The sequence below is a fragment of the Brachyistius frenatus genome, unplaced genomic scaffold (genome assembly GCF_029030835.1).
Source record: "Brachyistius frenatus isolate BFR_SWC_R1_liver_20210118 unplaced genomic scaffold, ASM2903083v1 Contig_186, whole genome shotgun sequence".
Taxonomy (NCBI): Eukaryota; Metazoa; Chordata; class Actinopteri; family Embiotocidae; genus Brachyistius; species Brachyistius frenatus.
Genome location: NW_027210785.1, coordinates 354,809 through 360,901, shown reverse-complemented (window position 1 = coordinate 360,901; position 6,093 = coordinate 354,809).

Here is a 6,093-nt window from a genome sequence, read left to right as displayed (position 1 = left end):
ACATTTAGTCAACAAAGTGAAATGTACATAAGTTAGACTACGTGTCGGTTTGTGGCGAATATCTCAGCCACATTTGACCTGTTCTTACCGATCTGTTTCCATACCATTCTGAATCATATAAATGTTAAAGTGCTCGAGGGTTTGATCACACCGACATCGTGTCTTTGATCCTCCTGGATGGCATTTCAAACTCCTATAAAAAAAAAAAAAAAATCCTATAAGACGTATTGCACTCTAAACAGCTGATCTTGTACATAAAGTAATTGTATATAATCAATTTCTAGGTATGAATCTGTTGGCAAATTGAAGGTTAGTTTGATGGTCACTCAAAGTAACTGAAGTTAAAACAAGTTCAAGAGGAAATGACGGTGATTCACTTAGTGAGCATTCGTGGTTTCCTGCTGCTAAATAAAGCTGATGGATTCCATTAAATGGCCTTTTTTTTTTTAAATAATAAAAAGGAGAAGTTTGATATCTAAGCAGTACTTGATTCACCCGACCTTTTAAGAGCTGTTAACCATCGCAATTGAAAGATGGAAATATGTAGCAGAAGAAAGTTGAAGCAGACCTGTTTGTGCCTGCAGAAATGTTCATATTTGTGTGGAATAAAAGTTCATTATAATCATTTGTGAAGCTCTTATTTTGAAGCGTCTGGTAGTCTGTAGAGAGGTTAAAAGAAAAAAGCATAATGTAGCAGAAAATAAGATTCATCCAGTCAAATGTGCACACGTCAACACAGTGAGGCAGTGCTGACATTTCAATGTTTTCATTTAGTTATATGATTTTATAGAGTAACTAGAGAAATAAAAACATGTACAACAGATGTAATCAAAAAGAATATATAGGATTATTAGTAAACGCATTACTGTTTAAGCAGAATTTTAATTTCGGAGTAGATCAGGTTGGAGCAGATTTACATACTGGAAAATGTTATCAATAACTGCATATTTCAATGATTTGAATAAGGGTTTGAAAGTAGCTTCGTTTTGCTCTGTACAATTAGATGGACAGATAACTGGCAGGGAATTATTCAATACTGAAAAAATATGAAAAACCTGCAGCTTTTCAGCGAGGCGCTGAAGAGGTCTGGTTCCTGCCCATATATATTAGTGCACGAGATCTTTGTTCGTAGATAGAAAGTCACAATTACCAGAAACCATCTGAATATTTTTCTTTCTTCTGTGAATGCAATGTGCTGATGTAAATGAATGAATACAAAATTGGAAAACATAATCGAGTAATTGTTTTACTTGAAGCCACTTACCTCCCATGATGCGTTGATGGCAAACATTTTGACTGTCCATCATTAATGTTATCGATAACACCGGCTTCTGCTGCTTTGACCAGTCAACATGTCTGCTCTGGAAGATCTCCATTAGAGGCAGCTGTGTTCAGTATATGAAAAAAGGTCATACTATAGCATGTCGGACAAACAGTCCACTTTTTTTGTCCACTTTTTGCTATTACATGACTTTTTTTTTTTCATAATTTGGATGACATGCTATAGTATGACCTTTTTTTTCATATTTCAGACGACATGTTATAGTATGACCTTTTTTTTTTTCATATTTCGGATGACATGCTATAGTATGACTTTGCATTGTCGTCCGAAATATGACAAAAAAGTCATACTATAGCATGTCGTCCGAAATGTGAAAAAAAACCCTCAAAAATGTTTAATTTTGGAAGTTGGAAATTCTTTTTTTTCCCAGTTTTCAACTACTTTATTTCATATTTTGGATGACAATGCAAACTGTCGCATCCAATGTGAAAAAAAAGTTAAATTGTAAACAGAGTTTTTTTCCAGTTCTCAACTATATGGTGTTGTTTGAGTCTTTATAAGACGTGCTATTTTTTTGGACCTGACAAGCATGGCTTCAGCAAGAGTCAAACCAAAGCCCTTCTGACTGCGACGAACAGGCACTAACCACTGCACCATAAAGCCTGTGACGCTGAGACACTGTGACTTTCTTTTGTGCTTTTGAGGACATACTATCACTTGTTTTTTTTTTCCTATCTTGGACGACAATGCAAAGTAATAGTATAGCATGTCGTCCGAAATAGGAAAAAAAGTCATGCTATAACATATAGTCCTAAATGTCAATAAAAAGTAGATGTTCATGTTTTCAAGGGGGTCTGCAGTGATATTAAATATCTTCCTGTAATGTGTTGTGGATGCACATTTTTTTCAATTTCTCCAAACGTTTCAACTTCACTAAAAGTTGACGACGCGGCTTCAGAGCTGGAAACGACCTCATGGAGACACGGGTTCGAGCCCCGCTCAGGTATCACACGTAGTTCAAGGAGGGCAATTCTCTGTAAGTTTACAGTTGACGGGAAGGGTGAGGCAAAATCCCTGTAAGGGTAAGCCACACGATTCAGATTACTCATGGTTTCAGTTTTTGGGTTCGCGTTGTACACGCAGTCATACTGACAAAAAAAACGAAAGGTTGACAACAATACAAAACCTATATAAAAATATATATACAAGTTTGATGTTTCGCCGTGACACAGGAAGTTGATGTTTATGGTCAAACGATGCTCCAAACCTCACGAAACTTTACACATGCCTCAGGCGCCAACTTTCATGACTTTTTGAAGATGTTAAAGCCGCCACAAAAAAAAAGCTTTTTTTTAAAATTAATAAAAAAAAAAAAAAAAGAATAAGGAACGAGATCGAGAAAATAATTCAAACTGCAAAGGGGGAACATGCGGACCCTTGGCGTGCTGCACGTCGGGGAGCCGACCCGCTGGATCCCCGACGTGCAGCGTGCGAGGGCCCCGCGCATCACTGCTTGCAGTCTGAATTTACACCTTTGCTTTTTCCTCGCTGTTCGGTGTCAAAACGTCTTCCACTACAAAAAATGTTTTTCAGTCGCAGAGCACAGCTTATTGATCGAGCTTTGCCGATAAGCGTCCCTCCCTCCGGTGACAGTCCCTCAATAGACGGTCAATGCATCACGAGCGTTATTGCCCAGCCGGCTGCTTGTCCTTTTAACCCCCGCAAGACTGCATTGACCATCCCATGAACTCTCCACGAACCCCATCGGCGGGGTCACACAGCGGTCAGTGACGGGACACACGGGGGGCAACAGTACTTAATGACTTTATTAATAATATGATTTCAAATAAAAAATAACATTAAAATAACATGTTTTCGTCCTTGTTAACAACTTGCATCATATGGCCACATGGTGGCATTGCAATGCCAAGTTTTTCTTTTTGAAAATACCAAATTGTTCTTCTGCCATCCAGTTCGTTTGTTCTGCCCGTCGGCTGGAGCTTTGACCACAAATATGGAACACTTTCAGACTCCACCCACCTCCCCCCACCCCCCCTCCTAAAAAAAAAAAAAAAAAAAAAAAAAAAAAACTTTATAAATACAGGCAACCCTGTCCCCTTGTCACAGACACATTATGACACCACTGACACAGGAAACACCCCGTCTGCACATGCCCCCTCCCACCCGCCCCCTCCACACATTTGTAAGAAACCATTTGCTCTATATTTTTTGCTTTTTCCTCGTCCTCTAAAGATCCACACAGTAGATAATCTACCTTTGCTGTATTATACACATATTATATATAATATAGTCTCAGCTGAAATGCTCCACTCTCACAGCCCTGCTCATAGAGTTGCAAAGTGAAGGGACCGCTAGTGTTTTTTTTTTTTTTTTTCTTTCTGGTGTGGCTTCGCAATTTAATTCTTTGTATTTCCAATGTTTTCAGTGGTGTTTTACATTGATTCAGGTTTCTAACTTTTGTTAGAGAAATTATTCATCATTTTTGGTACGACGCGTGACTCTAAACACTGCAGTACCCGTGAGCCTCTGCTTAGTTGCAATGGAGAAGTAGCCAGTCGGGAGTCCACGCGATGCTTCGTCTTTTTAAGTTGCCGTTTTCTCAACACCGTCATCGTTAGGATTTACTGGCCGATGTAACAGCTCAGTGATCGGATGCTTCTTGCTGCAATGCACCTTGGGAGTAGCAGTTAATCAACCAGATATTTTCACGTTTCTATATTTTGGACAAATAATTTGATTCATTTTAAGAGTTCAGACCGTCAGTGTCGCAGCACCCTTTATGGGAAAAATGCACTTTTACTTCCAGATCGGCTCCCCTCACTTTGCAACTGTTTCCTATGATGTGTTTCTTCAGGCTCAAGTTATCCTAACACAATGAAATTAGGTGAAGATGACGGTTTGTGTTTGGGAAACAGACTTCCATGAACACATAGAAAAGAAAATCTAAAATCAAAACCGGACATGAACAGAAAAAAAAAAAAAAAAGAAACAGTTCTCCGCTCCCCGAACCAAAGAGCGGACTCCTCATGTCCTTCTCCTGGTCCAGTTATTTGTACTCAAAGCAGAGGGCGATAACAAAGTTTAGCTCATCCAGCAAACATTTTCCAACACCTGCTTGTCCGTGTTCAGCTGTCATCAGAATCATGATACACAAAAACATACGGGGAGCATCCCCCGTAACGACAATTCATACCTAAAATAGATTCATGTTTGTTTGTGAATAATAGTGACAACACATGCCAAAATAAAGACAATTAAATAAGAAACAAACAAAAAGAAATGGTTGGCAAAGAAAACAAATCAATCATATCGTATTGCATGTAAATATTGTATAAAATCCTTAAAAATACAGTTTAGGTAACTACTTAAGTACTGAAGTCATCACAGCCAAAAGTGCAGAGGTCCATAAATAAAACATTGACTGTGGGTCGACAGTGGGGCTTCTCCAATGTTAACTCCCCTTCTCCGCCACCACCACAAGGGACTGAAAGAGTGCCTGGTCAAAGGGCAGAGTTCATGAACTAGGACTTAAAAGTTCCCACATGGGTGCACAGAGAAGAGGACAGAAAGGAAAGTTGTTCTTTTTTGAAATGCTCTCCTGTCGCTGACAGACACACTCGCAGATGCACGGACGTCACTCACACAGTTGCAAAGTTCATTCTCGGCCTGAAGTTCTGTTGACGGAGGCACACCTTGAGAAAATGAAGGTGGCATGGGGTGGGAGGGTGTGGGGGTGGGATGAGGATGAGGAGGGTTGGCGGGACGGGAGGGAGGGGGGTGGGGGACGGCAGGGCAGGAGGGAGGGAGGGAGGGGGGGGGGGGAGGTTACTGCAGGGCACATAAGGCGGCGTGGATCCAGGTTTTCTTTCTTCTTCTGTTTTCGGAGACAGATTTTCTCACGCTCAGACGGCGTTTACAGTAAGGGCAGAGGGAGTGTGTACGTGTCGCTGAGTCAGGCAGGCAACAGAAAGAGAGAGCCAAGTATTAAAGCTATCGCAGCGTCAGATTAAAACACTGTCGGCAGGAAGAAAATGGAAGAGGAGGCGAGGGAGGGAGGCTCGTCCCACAGCGGGCTGGTGTGTGTGTGTGTGTGTGTGTGTGTGTGTGTGTGTGTGTGTGCGCGCGCGCGCGTGTGTGTGCGTGTAAAGCTCAGAGGGGCCACAGGAACTAACACATCGGGGGCCCAAATCAAGAAGCAAGTTCACCTCCGTCTGGCTTTCTTTGAGTTCTTTGTGGCTTTAGAAAACCTGGAAAACGGTCTCACAAAACTGGCTCCTGGCTGCAGAAGTTTGTTTATGTAACGACTGATCGAGAGTAGTGTCACTAATCTCAGATAAAAGCCGATGATCCCTGCGGGGCGGATTGTATTACAAAATGTAATCAGCAACTTAAAAGTACAGAAAAAAGTTTAAAAAAAAACAAAAAAAAACTTAGAAGGCGATATACAGTAAATATAAAAGAGAACATAAAAAGTAATCTACACTAAAAGTACAAATTAACAAGCTTTAGTTAAGAGTAGGTATTATTATAATGTCGTGAGACTGAATAAATACCTGATTGACATTATTGCTTGTTTATTAATTGGAATCATTTTTTTTTTTTTTTTTTAAAAGGAGGAGGGAAGGTTTCTGCTGAAAAAAAAAAAAAAAAAAGCTCAACATTTGTATACAGTAAAAAGGTTTGAGAAAAATAAAATCTCAATTCTTGCTCATTATTCCAGAGCTACAGAAGCGAAGTGTCCAATTTGGCTGACGGGCGTCGATTTGAACAAGTTTACAGTAAATATGTAG